The sequence below is a fragment of the Salvia splendens genome, chromosome 16, assembly GCF_004379255.2.
Source record: "Salvia splendens isolate huo1 chromosome 16, SspV2, whole genome shotgun sequence".
NCBI classification, from domain to species: domain Eukaryota; kingdom Viridiplantae; phylum Streptophyta; class Magnoliopsida; order Lamiales; family Lamiaceae; genus Salvia; species Salvia splendens.
Genome location: NC_056047.1, coordinates 31055517 through 31073284, shown reverse-complemented (window position 1 = coordinate 31073284; position 17768 = coordinate 31055517). Strand labels below are relative to the sequence as shown.

The 17768-nt window shown below is 40.8% G+C and overlaps 1 long non-coding RNA gene and 3 other non-coding genes across 4 annotated transcripts; 1 reads left to right on the top strand and 3 right to left on the bottom strand.

The window, feature by feature from the left end:
- Positions 1–310: 310 nt before the first annotated feature.
- Positions 311–428, bottom strand: LOC121772947. The gene has a single exon (XR_006044557.1). It is a non-coding gene; the product is annotated as a 5S ribosomal RNA (ribosomal RNA).
- A 400-nt stretch (positions 429–828) lies between these two features.
- On the bottom strand, positions 829–946 carry LOC121772931. The gene has a single exon (XR_006044542.1). It is a non-coding gene; the product is annotated as a 5S ribosomal RNA (ribosomal RNA).
- A 400-nt stretch (positions 947–1346) lies between these two features.
- LOC121772914 lies at positions 1347–1464 on the bottom strand. Its single transcript, XR_006044525.1, has one exon. It is a non-coding gene; the product is annotated as a 5S ribosomal RNA (ribosomal RNA).
- A 3948-nt stretch (positions 1465–5412) lies between these two features.
- On the top strand, positions 5413–7085 carry LOC121770807. Its single transcript, XR_006043863.1, has 2 exons — positions 5413–6496; positions 6584–7085. It is a non-coding gene; the product is annotated as an uncharacterized LOC121770807 (long non-coding RNA).
- The last annotated feature ends 10683 nt before the right edge of the window (positions 7086–17768 follow it).

Genomic DNA, 17768 nt, shown 5'->3' with positions numbered 1-17768 from the left:
CGGAAGGAGTTACGGGACCCACAGCATATCATCGCGAAGCTCTCGCCGAGCCCCTCGTTCCCACCATCGGGCGAAGCCCATCGCTAATGCCATGTGCGGAAAAAAGGTCACTTCGAGCCGTTTTGGGCACTTTTCGACCTTAAATGCTGCTTTTCGGCACGTTTAAGGCTGTGGGACCCGCTCGTTATCAGCGCGTGAAGAACTTCGTGCCTTCCTTCTTCGCACTCTTCAACCACTAGCAAGTCATCGATTTTCACACCTCAGTAAGAGCAACTGAAATGATGAAAAAAAATTGACGTACTCGCAAAAAGGGGTGCAACACGAGGACTTCCTAGGGGTCGCCCATCCTAGTACTACTCTCGCCCAAGCATGCTTAACTTCGGAGTTCTGATGGGATCCGGTGCATTAGTGCTGGTATGATCGTACCCATCAACCCATCCGCACTTTATTCTTTCATGTCGTACGCTCCCGTACGCAGGTTCTGATCTCCCACCCTTCAGACGGCCATAACTTTTGAACCGGAAGGAGTTACGGGACCCACAGCATATCATCGCGAAGCTCTCGCCGAACTCCCTGTCCCTAGCCCCGAGCGAAGCCTGCTGCTAATGCCGCGAGCGGAAAAAAGGTCGTTTCGAGCCGTTTTGGGCACTTTTCGACCTTAAATGCTGCTTTTCGGCACGTTTAAGGCTGTGGGACCCGCTCGTTATCTGCGCGCGAAGAACTTCGTGCCATCCTTCTTTGCACTCTTCAACCACTAGCAGGTCATCGATTTTCGCACCTCAGTAAGAGCAACTGAAATGATGAAAAAAAATGACGTACTCGCAAAAAGGGGTGCAACACGAGGACTTCCTAGGGGTCACCCATCCTAGTACTACTCTCGCCCAAGCATGCTTAACTTCGGAGTTCTGATGGGATCCGGTGCATTAGGGCTGGTATGATCGCACCCATCAACCCATCCGCACTTTATTCTTTCATGTCGTACGCTCCCGTACGCAGGTTCTGATCTCCCACCCTTCAGACGGCCATAACTTTTGAACCGGAAGGAGTTACGGGACCCGCAGCATATCATCGCGAAGCTCTCACCGAGCCCCCCGTCCCTAGCCCCGGGCGAAGCATGCCGCTAATGCCGCGGGCGGAAAAAAGGTCATTTCGAGCCGTTTTGGGCACTTTTCGACCTTAAATGCTGCTTTTCGACATGTTTAAGGCTGTGGGACCCGCTCGTTATCAGTGCGCGAAGAACTTCGTGCCATCCTTCTTTGCACTCTTCAACCACTAGCAGGTCATCGATTTTCGCACCTCAGTAAGAGCAACTGAAATGATGAAAAAAAATGACGTACTCGCAAAAAGGGGTGCAACACGAGGACTTCCTAGGGGTCACCCATCCTAGTACTACTCTCGCCCAAGCATGCTTAACTTCGGAGTTCTGATGGGATCCGGTGCATTAGTGCTGGTATGATCGCACCCATCAACCCATCCGCACTTTATTCTTTCATGTCGTACGCTCCCGTACGCAGGTTCTGATCTCCCACCCTTCAGACGGCCATAACTTTTGAACCGGAAGGAGTTACGGGACCCACAACATATCACCGCGAAGCTCTCGCCGAGCCCTCATCCCCGCCCTTGGGCGAAGCTCGCCTCTAATGCCGTGGGCGGAAAAAAGGTCGTTTCGAGCCGTTTTGGGTACTTTTAGAGCATCACCAATGGTAATAAGCCAGCCATAGGCTAGCCACAAACTCCTCCTGCCACATCATCAGCACTAAAAACTCCTCCTGCCACATCATCAGGACAAGCAATTGGACAAGCAATAGGCTAGCCACAATAAACAAATTATAAAAAATAAATAATTAACAATCACACAAAATACGGAATTAAATTTACGACACAGATATGAGAAAATTCAATAATAATAGTAAAATTTAATAAAGTACATTAATTAAAAAAATTACATTAATTAAAAAAAAATCTAACGACGTGCAGTCCTCCGCGCCCACAACTCTTCAATTAAATTCTTTTAGAGTCGAATATGAGCATCCACTTGGCTCATGTCGGCATGTGCCTTGAGGCGGTCATATTTTATATCGTTCTCGATAACTTAGAACGTTGATTCTTTTAAAACATTGCACTCTCCATCGTGCTTCATAGCACGCTATAAGTATCGTTTCTGGGTCACGTAGCCGCTTGGGCCTGTTACGCCAGCTTAGATCACTTTATTGGATCGCGGGTACGATCTCTGTTCGTGTGGGGATGCATCTCCCGAACAGGCTTGAAAGTACACTATTTTCGTTATGACTTGGTCTTTATAAAGACATTGGGAACTTCTTGGTTCATCGTCTAGTATATATATATGTATATTTATATATACTATCTGTGTGCTCAAAGGAAATGGACTTCCTTTCATTGCTGTCTATAGGTCGTACGATGGTACTCCATGTTTTGTTATTACTTTCTCATAATTCCTTGGAATTAGGTGTTCTCCCTAACTGATGTGTTCAGTTAGTCTCTTCACCCTTGAAGGCGGTAACAAATTCTCATTCTGCTAGTACTTGGTCACATATGTCTCACCTATGGTACTTTTCTAAAGCACTCTAAGTTCGCATACATAGTCCACATGACAGCTATACATTTCTGTCAAGCTCTTTGATAAAAATCACAGATACATTAAGCATATCTCATGCAAAGTATCAGCTATCACGTTGCATCACGCAAACATTTTGAATAACATTTTCGTTCCCATATAGGGATGTGAAAATTCTTTTCTTTTCCTGAAAATCTCAAAAAAATTCATTTTCCATCTCAAATGGAAAATATTTTCTTTTTTTAAAACTCTTTTCTGGACGAGCGGGCGTCGACCCCTATTTCTGGTGCGGTTGATCGTGTCGAGCTGAGGTGTTGGGATCTTGTACTGATCATTCTGTTCACTTCCTAGCCTAGTACTATTGTTCTGGACTGAGGCTTAGAAAGAAGATTCTTGGGTCAGAGCGAAAGAATGATGCTATGATACCACTCTGTCACGACCACATCTCCTTAGTCAAAGAAAGTGTAGCTATATCGCGACTAAAACTTACTGAAGCTGTCTCAACTCATCATAAGATGCTTAAATCAAAGGAAACATTGTCTGAAATGTGTTGAAGGTACAAATCATACTGAATCAGAGTAGTTATGGAACAATTGTCTTTGCTAAAAGCAAGTTCTAAATTTGCGCAACGGAAGAGTACCAAGACAGATGTAATATGTATGAAGACATACTACACCACCTATCTTCCTACTTATTTAGCCTTCTGTCCCAACACCTCCTCGACTTTGACATCGATCAACCTGCACATTAAGGAAAACAATATGCAGGGCTGAGTACTTGATGCACTCAGTGGGCTCATGCCGAAAATATTTTCTCTTTTAGTTGTCAGCCAAGCTGAGTGAACACGGGGTTTTTCTGGAAATAAGTCCCGGTCATTAAAACTGTTATTTCTTTCTGAAAATAGGCTGCAGTCATTTAAACTTCTGATGATGTACCATATCTAATCTGTGTGAACCAGGAATGTGGCCACATTCCACGATCACCGGACCGGCCAACCTGGCGCTAGCACACGGTCCCTATGTGTACACTAGCCCGAGTAGGGTTTGTTGCCCTACTGGGACCCGAATTCGATTAAACTGGTTTGGCATAGCCAACAGATAGGTAATCATAAACAAAACATGGCATGACAACTCATTCAAAATAAGTCATGTTTTCACATAAAACACGCTTTAAAAGAAAGAAGAGAGCCCACCTCGATTGCTTAAACTCTTGCAAACGGGTGCTTTCTTGTCCTGAGATTACGCGTCGTGCGACGACGTTCCTTTACAAAAATAATATACTTAAATTATGCTTTAAGTAATTATTTATCTTGCATGTATGCATGCCTAAGCGTGTGCTTATTATTTTACTTCTTGCCTTCTAAATTTAGAAGTCTTAAATCTTTAATTAAATTGGGGATTTAATTTATTCGGAGTCTTGTCGAACTGCTCGGATATAATATATATCCGATTTATTTTCTTTAAGTATTTTGAAATACTTACATGGCTAATAAAATTACCATCTAATTATTTACCGGGTACTATTTCAACACGGCTTAATAATTTCTTTTCTTCCGTTGTTTCGGAATTAAATTAGCAAAATCTCCAAAATTATCTAGGGTAGTGGCCCATTTTAATTTCTGTTGAATCTGGCCCAATTGCTTAAGAATTTCTTATGGCCTGAATACTTAAAAATTCCTCATGGCCCAAAATAATGGCCCAATCAAACAAAAGACCAAGTCTAACTTGATACCACTCAACTCTATCGGTCTCTCTCTCATCTCTCATTTCAATTCCTCAAAATGAGGAAATCCCTAATTTCCAATAGAAGGCATCAACGCCTTCTTCCATCCTTCATCTCTCTTTCTCTAAATCCCAATTTAATTCCTTCAACATACAACACCAAAACTAGAGAGTTCCCTTCACAGCGCCTCTCTCTCGATTCGCCCTCGGAAGCATGCTGTCACGGAGGGCTTTGCGGGGCTGCTGCTACTGTCGCCACCCTCCTCCATCAGCGCGTGCTCTAGAATCAGCGTCGGAAACCAGAGCTGCTGTCTCCGGCGTGTCACGCAGCCTTGCAGTCGCTGTAAGCTGTCCGCCGCTGCTGCTTGGCGAAACAGAGCCGTCGCCACTAATCGAAGCTGTCATGGTGCTGCCCCGTCTCACCTTCGCTGTTCCCAACGAAAGCTAAGCCATCTCTAACCCTCGCTATCTTGGCCGTGAATCACTCTGGTTTAAGCTACGTTCTAATTTTCTACCGCACTATTTAAAGATTGAAAAGGCTAGATTTTGATCCCTAAGAAAAGCTCTGATTTTTAGCTACTGTCAAATTTTGCATTTTGAACACGGATGGAAAACTGTAAGTGCTGGTCTACTTTACTGTGCTTCTATTGGCTGAAGTTTTGTTGTAAAACTTATAGTTACTGTGTTGTGGTTTAAAGTCTATCATGATGTGCCTAATGTTTGATGTTCTAGAATGGATGAAAAAAATGGATGTGGTGATTACCTTAATCTTTTGGTGACTATTGAATTTGGTTCAAGCTGATGGTGCAAGGCAGCTAATTTTGCTCCTTTTCTTGCTATCACTCTTTCTGTCACGACCACCCTTTAGGGTTAATAAATACGGGCGATCGTGATTAAAAGAACTTAATACAGACGAAAAGAATTAGGGTTTCAACACAAGTTGGACCAACAATTAATATCCCAATAGACGTTAGCCATATCTGCTCATACATGACTTGGAATGTGGCCACAAACCAAGCCACTAGACCGGCCAGCCCGTACGCTAGCACACAGTCTACCATAGGTGTACACTAATCCAAGTAGGGTTTGCGGCCCTACGAGGACCCGAATTCGATTTAAACAATATTGGCCAGAGCCACATCAGATAGGCACGTTAAAGCAAAACACGGCATGATAAACACATTTTCATTCTCATAAATAAAACATTTAGGACTTTTGTCCTTATTTAAAAAGGAAGCCCAACTCGATTGCTTAATCCGAAACTATTTTCTTTCCTTTGCGTTCACGATTCCCTTGCGAGATATCACCTTTAGAATTAAAATAACACATAAATCAACATACTTTTAAATTAAATAAGTAAAAATGCATGCATCCTTAGCGAAGTCTTTTATCTCGATTTATCTTGGTTTTCGATTATTCGGCGGCCGCTTACGCCCTTAATTTCCTCCGTTGACTCCTCGTATTTTCTTGGCTCCTCGTATTTTCTTAACGATATCGAAATAAAATCCCCTAAATTATCAAAGTGTGTAATTAAATTATCGCAAGCATTTTCCCCTCGAGCTATATTTATTCCGGACTTAGGATATAATTATTCATTCGTTGAAATATTCCGAAATTAATTAAATAATTCGTCACTATTAATTATCGGCCCAAAGATTTATTGAAAAGACTCAAAGTTTAATTATTTCTCCACCTTATCTCTCCAATTAAATTAAGAAGCCCCAACAAATTAAATTGGAGCCCAACTAACCAAATCCTACCATTTAAATTAAAGAGGTCCAAACAATTAAATGGAGCCCATCTTTAATAATACATCCAATTCTAATTAATGAGACCCAATCCCAATTAAAATAAAAGCCCAAAATCAAGTATACTCCATCCCCCATCTTCCTCGTCTCACACTCTCTCTCTCTCCTCTCACCCTCTTCTTCTCTCTAGCTCGACACCTGAAGGAATCCGATCCGGCGTCGCCTTGCACTTCCGCCGTCGGCCGCCGTTCGGCCGAGCCGCTGCTGCTACTGCTCGTCGGGGAGAGGCTGCTGTTGCCGGAAGGAGCTACTGCTGCCGTCGGGAAGAGCTGCTGCCGACCGCGCCGCTGTTCCGTCGCCGTGAGCCGTCTCCAGCCCTGCACCCGCACCCGACGCCGCCGTCGCTGCCGGGAGGTGCTGCCTCTGGTCAGCCCCCGATTTCCTCCCCGAAGGTAAGTTCTTTATTTGATTTCGTGAATTAAAACTTGTTTCTTTAGTTTAGTTTGCTTCGATTCATTCGATTAGGAGATATATCACAGATTGTGGCAACAGTAGGATGAAATATATATGGATGCAGTAGAATGAAATTGAAATTTGGATGGGAGAGGTGTTTACCTTCAATTTGCAGACGGATGTTGAAAAAATGGTTCTTGAATCTCCGTCTCGGCCTTATTCAACAATTGCAAAGAATTGGATGGGTTGGTTTAGAAAGCCCCAAAAACGTGTAACAGAGATGGAGATGGAGTTTGCAAGATTACCTTGGATTGAAGTTGAAGAGAAATCCTTGTTTTGCTACAGAGATGGGAGGAACGAATGGTGCAGCAGAGGAGTAGAAGATTTGGTTGAGAGGTTGGAGAGATTTGGGGAGTGGGTAGAGATTCAAGAGAGAGAGGGGCGGTTTCAAATTGTGTATTGAGGGGATTTCTATTTTTTTTATTTGGTATTTTATTTGTAGATTACGGAGGATGAATATCTTTTCACGGAGGAGGATAATCTTTACAGAATCTTTAATTAAATAAAATTAAAGCGGATTGATGATCATGTAATCATGTTATAACTTTGTATGTTTTTTTTTTGGTTTTTCAGTTTTTTTTATAAATCTCCTATAATTTTGATTTTCCTTGTTAGTTCGGTTTTTCGGTTCGGTTCGGTTTCAAATTTAGCCTAAATTCGGTTTTCGGGTTCGGTTCAGTTTAGGAAAAGCTTATAAGAGTCAAGAAGTTTCTAAAGGTCTGGAATAGAGAGCTTTTTGGAAACATGTTCTGTAACGCCCCACTTTCGGAACCCTAATTTGCGAAGCATAAAATTTTTGTATTTAATGCTTTTAATGCCGTGAAGTATGTGAATTAATTGCATGTTTTCTGTGTGACCTAATTGCGTTTTGGAATTTAGATTTGATTTGATTAGTTAAATCCGTTGAGCATATGACGTGGCTGTTGAATAGTTAAAGATGTGGAACATATGACGTGGCCATTGAAAGGGCAAAGTGTTGAGAATATGTGGTGGAAGTGAAAATGGTTGAAATTGTGACGTGGCTGTGTGAATACTCTATGCGGGGTGAAATTTATTGTGGCGAATTATTTCTTAAAGGATGAGTGAGATTAAATAGGAGCATTAGTATTCATTTGCCATTTTCGACCCCTGTTATTATCAGAGAAGAAATCATATTTTTCCTTGGATTTAATTAATTGCTTGGGATATTTATCCAAATTAAATCCAAAGTCCGATTTTTCCTTATTCTCTCCATGAGAAAAACGACACCTATGCCTTACACCATGGAGATTTCGAAATTCTCTTATTTATGGGAGGATGAAATTATTCATTATATATTTTGATCCCTTATTTATTCCCTTCCATGAATAAATATAAACATCCTAGCAAATCTTATCATATCTAAGGAGATCTTGCCATATCCTATTTAAATTAGGATTTGAATTTAATTCCTTGTGGGAGAATATATATAAAAATCGCCTACTCACTATTTATTGGGGGGATTTATTATTTTTATTCTGCTCCGTATTATTTTATTCTACTCTGTGAAATACCAAATTAAATCATAGGCTAATTAAATAGCCTAGAATTCGAAATCCTCTTATTTCTCCCCAGATTTCACGCCAATTCCTTTCCCCCATATATTCTCAAATATCTAATTATTTAATTGTGGGATTATATTCTTGATCTCTATAAATACATGAGAAAACCCTAACCCTAACCCCACTAACTACACGCCTACTCCCTCTCCCTCACGCCACTCTCCTCTCCCCACTCTCTCCCAATTTTTCTTCTATTTTTCTCCATAAATTCTTCATCTTTTGAGAAGAATTTAAGTTGAAGCCTCAAGAATTGTTAAAGAATCAAGAATATACTTTGTTTCTACCGATTGATTTTGATCAAGAAATGTATAATTGAATTTCTTTTCCTCATCCTCTCCATTGAAACCTTGATTTTGATTCCATCATGGATATAATAAGTGTACAGATCGTAGATCTAATATTTAATCGGGTGGGATTGTGGTTACATGAAAAAAAGGATATGTATATGCATTTAGGTTGTTTATGAATGAACTTGTGGATGATTTGTGGTGAATGCTATGTGAATATATGAGAACATGAAGGTGAGATCTTTTTGAAGCATGATTATGTGTTGGAAGTATGAATATATATGTTGGGATGAATATTTGATAAACCCTAATTCGAAATTTGGAAGCATGACAACTGTGGTGTTCGGACAGTAGATTCCGACGTGTGTTTGACTGACCAAACGATCTTATTTTAGTGCGTAATTTTAACTGCGTAGACTTCAAGGTGTCTTCTACGTTGTGTGTGAAAATCAGCCTTTTTGGTAAAAATATGAATTTTAAATGAATTTTTGAAGTCGACTGTGCAGTTCTGTCAGAATTTGTATTCTCGACCAGAGAGTTTCGTTTTTGATTTGACCGACCTAAACATGTGATTTTGATGTGAAATTTTAACTGGATGAACTTTGATGTGTATACTCGGTTGTGGCATAATTTCAGCCCCAACGGAGGTCGGATGGATTTTTAATAAGTTTTACAAAACGACTGCGCTTTTCTGCCAGATTTAAGTCATGCAAAGATAATCTATGTTGTTAAGCTTTGAATGATATACACGATGCATATGTGTTAAGGAACCCATTCTATGATGTAGTGATGTGTTGTACGTTGATGTATGCTATGGTGTGTTTCCTTATGTTGATAAAACGAATTGATGGGAAAAGGGAAACGTTGGGGACATGCATGATTTTGAGTCGATAATTGAGACTGATTTATGATACACATAAATTTTAAAGGTGATAACTCGCGCTCTCAGCCTGATAGCAAGGGGAAGAAAGTACTTGAGATCTAAGCCGTCGAGGTGGGCTTTCTTTTAAATAAGGACCATGTCCTAAATATCTTATCGATGGGAATGCAACTATATTTATTATGCGGTATTTTGATTTTAACGTGCCTATCTGATGTGGCTTTTGCCACTATTATTTAAATCGAATTCGGGTCCTTGTAGGGCCGCAAACCCTACTTGGATTAGTGTACACCTATGGTAGACTGTGTGCTAGCGTACGGGCTGGCCGGTCTAGTGACTTGGTTTGTGGCCACATTCCAAGTCATGTATTGGCAGATATGGTTAACGTCTATGAGAAAATGACTGATCAGTCGACTTTTACAATGGGAAATGATTTTAGTGCCTCGGGCCTTTCTAAAGCTAAACCCCGATGGTTACTTATGTGTAGCATGATAAATAATACTTTTATTGAAAATGTTTTCGGCATGAGCTCACTGAGTATTTTATAGTACTAAGCCCTGCATGTGTTTTCCCTATGTGCAGGTTGAGCGGCGACGAGAGTATGGTGGTGTTGAGCAAGTTAATTGAAGAATGAATTGTTTATCTTTGATCTGTGAGTGTCGTTGTGTCTTCATACATAAGTTCATTATTCTCTTTGATGCTTCCGCTAAAACCTGTTGTACTTATTGTTTAATCTTGACACTATTTTGAGTTCCGTTTTAGAATCTAAAGACATGATACGTTTTGGAGTACGTTGAACCCGTATTATTTTGAATACCAATGATAATAATTGTTTTGTCATTTTGGTCTATCTGTCAAAGCGTCACCCTTTTCTCTTGATTTATTGTTCATTTATTTCCTTGGTCAAACCCCTTTTTATAAAACCCTAGCCGTTTTCTTTGATTGCATTTAAGTCCTGTTAGGTCACGATCGCCGCATTTAATTACCCTAGAAGGGCGGTCGTGACATGTTCCATAGCTTAAAGAGTGCTGAAGCGGCAGTTCTGGGGGTCGTGACCTTATATGATAGTGATCTGGCACCAGCACATAGAGCCAGTCTGTCAGAGTCTCTACAAAATTCGCACTCCGAACCAGGATGGAGGAGGATTATTGGAGACAGAACGCGGCAGTCAGATGGGGAATTCCAAGTTCTTTCATGGATGGGTCAGACAGAAGAGAGTGAGGTCGAGAGTTCACATGATTAAGGTAGGGGAACAGGTTTTGACAAAGGAGACCGAGATTAGGAACTCTGCGGCTATCTTTTTCCAGCAACTCCTGACATCTGATGTCAGAGAGCTTGCACAACCAGATCTGACACCTATTCATAGTGTTCCAGACTCAGTAGACCAGGGTGCTTTGTGCTCAGTGCCACATGAGAAGGAGGTTCGGGATGCATTGTTTGGTATTAGTGGAGATAGTGTGTCCGGACCAGATGGTTTCTCTTCGTTGTTCTTTCAGACTTATTGGGACATTGTAGCAGGTGATGTGATTGCAGCTGTGGAAGACTTCTTCAGTGGGGCATTATGCCTCGAAGTTTCACGGTGACCATGATCATTCTCATATTGAAGAAACCGATCCAGTAACGTGGGGGGACTACAGGCCGATAAGCCTTTTCAATGTCACGAACAAGATCATCATAAAAATCTAAGCATCGAGACTATCCCCTCTACTCCCACTCGTCATCGCACCGAATCAAAGTGGTTTAAGGGTCGTCTCCTCAGTAATAATGCCATACTTGCCCAGGAGCTGATTCATGATGGTAAAGAGCTATCGAGCAGAGGGAGGCCGCCTAATCTAGCTGTCAAGGTGGATATGGCGAAGGCATATGATATGGTGCAGTGGTCGTTCCTATTGAGGGTACTTGAGAGAATGGGATTATCGCCTGAATGTGTGGGAATGATTAGTAGATGTATCTCGTCCTGCTGGTTCTTTGTCCTTGTGAACGGTAGCTCGGCAAGTTTCTTCCAGTCTTCTAGAGGGTTGAGGTAGGGGGACCCATTATCGCCTTCTCTCTTTACTGGCAGCAGACTACCTCTCGAGAAGTCTAGATAGACTGATTAAGGGGGATAGTGAGATGGTCTACTGATGCCGCAAGAAAACACTGCTTATTACTCACTTGTACATGCAGACGACATCATCATTTATATTGGAGTGAACAATGGGAAGGTCGTTGAATCATATTGGCATGAGCATGCATGGGATGAGGTTATGTTCCATTACTAGATTTTCAGGTTTGGCGTACCTAGCGACACGATCGACCAGCAGAGCCAGGCTGATCAAGTTGGTGGCGAAGGATGTGAGTCGTTGGAGTCTGACTGGCCATGGTGGGTTTTCTGTGACCTCAGCTTGGGAGAGCATCCGGACGAGACTGCCGAAGCACCAGATTTTTGGGTTGATTTGGAATGGAGGTGTGACCCCCACATCTTTGTGTCCCTTTGGAGGCTGTTGTTTGGTGGGTTGCCAGTGGAGGAGAAGCTGCAGGCACACGGTATTTCCTTAGCGTCTAGGTATCAGTAATGTGAATCTAAAGGATTCAAGACACATATGTTTTCCCCGGACTTACTCTTGTAAATATTTCAACAACCCAAACAAACCTAACAAGAAATGAAACAATAAAAATGGTGAAAAGGGAGAAGGTGAAGGTGTTATGATTTAGATAGATGCTTAGAACCTATGGACCTTCTACAAAACAATGAAGACAACCCAAGGCAACTTTAACCAAAGCAAGAATCTAATGGCTCCACAAAACTAGCAAAACAAGAACTAATTTTGCATACCTTAACATTCAATCTAAGCCCGGCAATAGATTAAAATGCAACCACAAGTGATTTTGTTAAATCTTCAAAGATGAAGAAGGATGCTCAATATTGAGACTTTGTTTCTTTACAAATGAGTTCAAAACTGACATGATAAAACCCTAACATGTCTCTTTGTAATAGGAGTGAAAAAGAAGCAAAATAAAATAATTCTTGGTCAAAACACCCGACCGGGTGTTACCCACGGCTCATTTCACCCGCCTGCGTGAAGTCTCTGGACGAAAATTGGCCTCGCGGTAAAAACACCCGACCGGGTGTTTTCGGGTTGGCAAAACACACGCCCGCGTGTTTATTTCTGCATTGCGCGACTTTCTTAAAGCGATCATAACTTCCTCATACGAGCTCCGATTGAGTCATGCAAGATACTCACGCGAAGCTCTTTCGACGATGAAGACACTGGTTGTCTGAGGATATCATTTTAACTTGATCTTCATAGTGAAATTCCAGTTTGAATCAGACCTCCGAATTCGGCTTGGCTCCTTGTCATGTTTCCACCCTCTTCTCGGACCCCAATCAACCCATGATCCTCGACATCATTGTATTCTATGATTGTGAAGACCCGGATTCACATCACCCTCTCCTTCTTTGTGAAAGGATTTGTCCTCAAATCCGGTTCTTTGATTCTTCTTTAGGACACCCGGATTCACATCATCCCCTCCTTCTTTTGAAGGATTTGTCCTCAAATCCCAATCAAGCACCTACAAAATCTAGCGAGTCCAAATCAAATATCATTATACCATACAAGAGGTTGATTTCACTTCGGAACCCAAAAGCCATTTCACTAACAAGGAGATGGTTATCACAATCACAATCACAATCAACATACCAACTTCCACCACCACATTCAAAATCGAATTGAGTAATGAGAACAAAGTAGACCTCAATCTTAAGATCATTTTCTTGAAGCTTACAAGGAATCATACCAAGTACAGAATCAAGGTTGTCAACATGATGCTTACTTAATTGCTCCAACACTTTGAAGAAGTGATCATTATTATGAGAAGAACGTGAAAACAAATTATTATTCATAGCATGTATGGTATGCCCAACACAAGATATGTGAACCTTGTAAAGCACCACGTGAATCTTGGAAAACATAGCATCAATTAACATAAGGAACTTATCAAAATAAGCCCCTCGCAATTGCTCTAACAATTTCCAGACATGGGCACACACATGGGAACAAGGCATTATTATGACTTTAATCACAACATAACCCACAAAATACATGTGAGTTGAAAAATCTTTCACAAAACGACCATAGAACATCCCGATCCCGTTGAAGGGTCTAACCATTTTGCAATGAAAACATAGCAAATACCAAGTTCTAAAGTCATCAACAATTTCAATTCTCTTGGTCTTACTATTCTCATCCACATATTTATGAAACTCAAAATTACGAACAAGTGAAAACTTATACATCTTAGTATGCAAGGAAGCCATTTCATCTTTCAAGTTAGAATCCACAATCGAAATAACATGCTTATCAATGCTTGGATTTCTCAAGAATGGATCAACATATGATGCAAAGATAGACTTGGCACCCAAAAATTCAAGTTTATGCGACCACATATCACACCTATCATCAATGCCAAAACTTTCAAAGCACATGGACTTTTCAATACTAATCACCTTCATATGCTTCATTGAATTTTTAGCACAAGTCAAGGTTAGAATACTTGAACCTTGGGCAAGGAGTGGTTCAACTTGGCCTTGCTCACATGAGCTCATTACCGGTAAGAAGTTACTCGGTGCCTCCTCAACTCGGGGTTCACATTCAAAACCTTTCTGCATCACAAGGTCACCAAAGGTAAAAGACAAGTCGAAAGAGTTAGTGAAATAAGTGTCGCTCTTCTCACCAAGGGGAAAAGGATAGGGTGATTTAGAGCCCTCCCATGGGTGATCTTAGAATCTAACAAGCAACCTTTTTTTCTCACATGCTTGTGATTTTTCTCTCTTGAAAGCTTTGATTCACACTCTGTAAAAGCCGAGACCTAGATTCTCGAGAATTATGAAATAAATACTAAAAATTAGATAAAGAATAAAAGAGTGATTGTTATTTCTTGAGTAAAAGAAATACAATCTAAAGAATTTCAAGCTAATAAATAACAAATGTTTGAAAGGAAACGGAATACACATTTACGATTACAGAGATTTGTTTACAAGTAGAAAAGCCCTATCTCTTTACAAATGAAACAACTAGCATCGGGTCCTTGTTCCTAACGAGGATTCGGCCCAGATTCAGAATAAATTAAATCACCGATTTAATTAAAGATTTAAGACTTCTAAATTAAAGAAGGCAAGAAGTAAAATAATAAGCACACGCTTAGGCATGCATACATGCAAGATAAATAATTACTTAAAGTCTAATTTAAGTATATTATTTTTAAAGGAATGTCGTCGCACGACGAGTAATCCCAAGTCAGGAAGCGCCCGTTTGAAAGAGTTAAGCAGACGAGGTGGGCTTCTTTTCTTTCAAAGCGTGTTTTATGTGAAAACATGAATATTTTATATGAGTTGTTCTGCCCAGTTTTGATTTATGAATGCCTATCTGTTTGGCTATGCCAAACCAGTTTAATCGAAATCGGGTCCTAGTAGGGCCGCAAACCCTACTCGGACTAGTGTACACACAGGGACCGTGAGCTAGCGCCAGCGTTGGCCGGTCCAGTGACCATTGGAATGTGGCCACATTCCTGGCTCACCAGATTAGATATGGTATATCATCAGAAGTTAAATGACTGCAGTCTATTTTCAGAAAGAAATAACAGTTTTTAGTGATCGGGACTTGTTTTCAGAAAAACCCCGTGTTCACTCAGTTTGGTTGACAACTAAAAGAGAAATGTTTTCGGCATGAGCCCACTGAGTGCACCAAGTACTCAGCCCTGCATATTGTTTTCTTTAATGTGCAGGTTGATCGTTGTCGCAACAGAGGAGGTGTTGGGAAAGAAAGTAAATTAGGTAGGCAAGAAGGAGGTAGCTGATGTAGTATGTCTTCATACATATTACACCGTCTTGGTACTCTTCCGCTGCGAGAATCTAAACTTTGTTTTTCAGAAAAGACAATGCCCAGAAAATACTCTGATTCAGTATGGTTGTACTCTCTTTCACATTCAGACAATGTTTCTCTCGAATTGATTATCTATTTATGATGAGTTGAGACCATTTAGTAAGTTTTAGTCGCGAAATAGCAACACTTTCTTTGACTAGGGAGTTGTGGTCGTGACACACTCATCCCCGCCACTCTCTCTTAGCTTTTGCGTCTCATATTTTTGTCTTTTCTCACACTCTATTGGATTTTGAAGCATGCTCTCACTCTCTAGCTTTTCTTCTTTCTCTCGATTCTCTCTCAAGTGCTTGTTTCCATTAGCAACCTCATGTAGCTTTGGTTCAGTGTTCAAGATTTGAAGGGCATTCAATGGCTCACATTCGTCCTCGGCTTCCACTATGCTAGACACGCCATCATTGAAAGTTGGGCTTTCGTCTTCTTCATGTATGGCATTGGACTCTTTTTCATCGTCACATTGCTCTTCATCATCGTTGGCAACAAAATCCACCCTATGTTTGACACGCTCTTTAACAGTGCGGTTAACATTGTCACACTCACTTTGAATCAACCTCTTTGAATGAGGGAAATTGGATGACAGCCACGACGAAACTTTCATTTGATAGCTAGAAAGAGATATGTCCGCCTTCATTGGGAAAATGCTCCTTTGGCTCGTGTCACCGCCACCATGTCTGGGGTTAAAGCCTTTCCAACTCGAAGTACTGTTTTTTGGATGAACTTGCTTGTTTATAGTGACACTATCTTTAAGCATGGTAGAGGTACTAGCTTGCATTGTGGACACACGTGTATCTATCTTGTCCACCTTATTTATCAAGGTGGCCAACATCTCATCAATTGTGGACTAGACATACGAACTCATATCGATGTACCTACAAAAAAAATGTACAAAACTAGGGACAAGTCCTTTTTGTAACACAAACAACGCACACACCCGATAATAGAAATTTTAGTAAGGAGCTCACTTCCCATGATATAAATCCCCTTACCCAAAACTCACATCCAATGTCGCTCGAAAGGCTTAGAAATTTTGGTGGCTAGATACTCTCCCTCACTTGCTCTCAACGATGATAACCAGCAAGGGTAGCACAATTCACAAACAAGATATGCAACTAGGCAAGTAATTACCAGTTCTAGAAGCCAAAAGATGAGTGAAAGCAAGGTGATAGGCCAATGGATAAATCAACAAACACTTTGTGGGCACAATTTCACCCAACAACAATAAACCCAATAAATGATATAATTTCGGCCTACAACTATATAACAATCAATTTGACATACCCATCAACACATATATCAATTTATAGCTAAACCCCAAGGATATTTTTTGAAGTATCTCATTTTTTTTCTTTTTTGGATAATTTTCTAACAATTACAAGAACAAGAACCAATGGCTCTGATACCAAATAATGTGAATCTTAAGGATTCAAGACACATATGATTGTCCTGTACTTGCTCTTGTAAATATTTCAACAACCCAAACAATCCCATCAAGAAATGAAACGATAAAAATGGGGAAAAGGGGAGAAGGTGAAGGAGTTATGATTTAGATAGATTCTTGGAACCTATGGACCTTCTACAAAATAATGAAGACAACCCAAATCAACTTTAACCAAATCAAGAATCTAATGGCTCCACAAAACTAACAACACAAGAACTAAAATTGCATACCTTAACATTAAATCTAAGCCCGACAATAGATTAAAATGCAACCACAAGGGATTTTGATAAATCTTCAAAGATGAAGAAGGATTCTCAATATTGAGACTTTGTTTGTTTACAAATGAGTTCAATGCCATAATAAAATCTTAACATGTCTATTTATACTAGGAGTGAAAAAGGAGCAAAAAAAACAATTCTTGGTCAAAAAGTCACATCCCGGACAAAACACCCGACCGGGTGTTACCCACGGCTAATTTCACCCGCCCGCGTGAAGTCTCTGGACAAAAATTGGCCTCTCGGCAAAAACACCCGCCCGGGTGTTTATTTCTGCATTGCGCGACTTTCTTAAAACTATCATAACTTCCTCATTCGGGCTCCGATTGAGGCATGCAAGATACTCACGCGAAGCTATTTCTACGATAAAGACAATGGTTGTCTGAGGAGAGAATTTGAACTTGATCTTCATAGTGAAATTCCAGTTTGAATCAGACCTCCGAATTCGGCTTGGCTCCTTGTCATGGCCATCGACATCGTTGTATTCTATGATTGTGAATACTCGGATTCACATCAGTCAGTGTTGTCGGTCCCCATCTGTCGAGTCCTTTAGTCATGTCTTTATTTTGAGTCAGTCAGTGATTTCTGTGTGGGAGTATTTAGATTCCTGGTTTCCTTCCTCGCACACACCTTCACACGAGCACTGATATTGCACTTACACTAGGTCACTAGCGGAGGTCCTTCATTAGGGCTCCCTTCATGCATATTAGTTTCATAGTTTCTTGCTTGATTGTCTGGTTTCTTTGGTTGGAGAGGAACGGCCGCAAACATGACGATCTTCCTTTCCATCTCTCATGTTGTTTGGCAGGTCACTCACTACCTGCGGACCTATG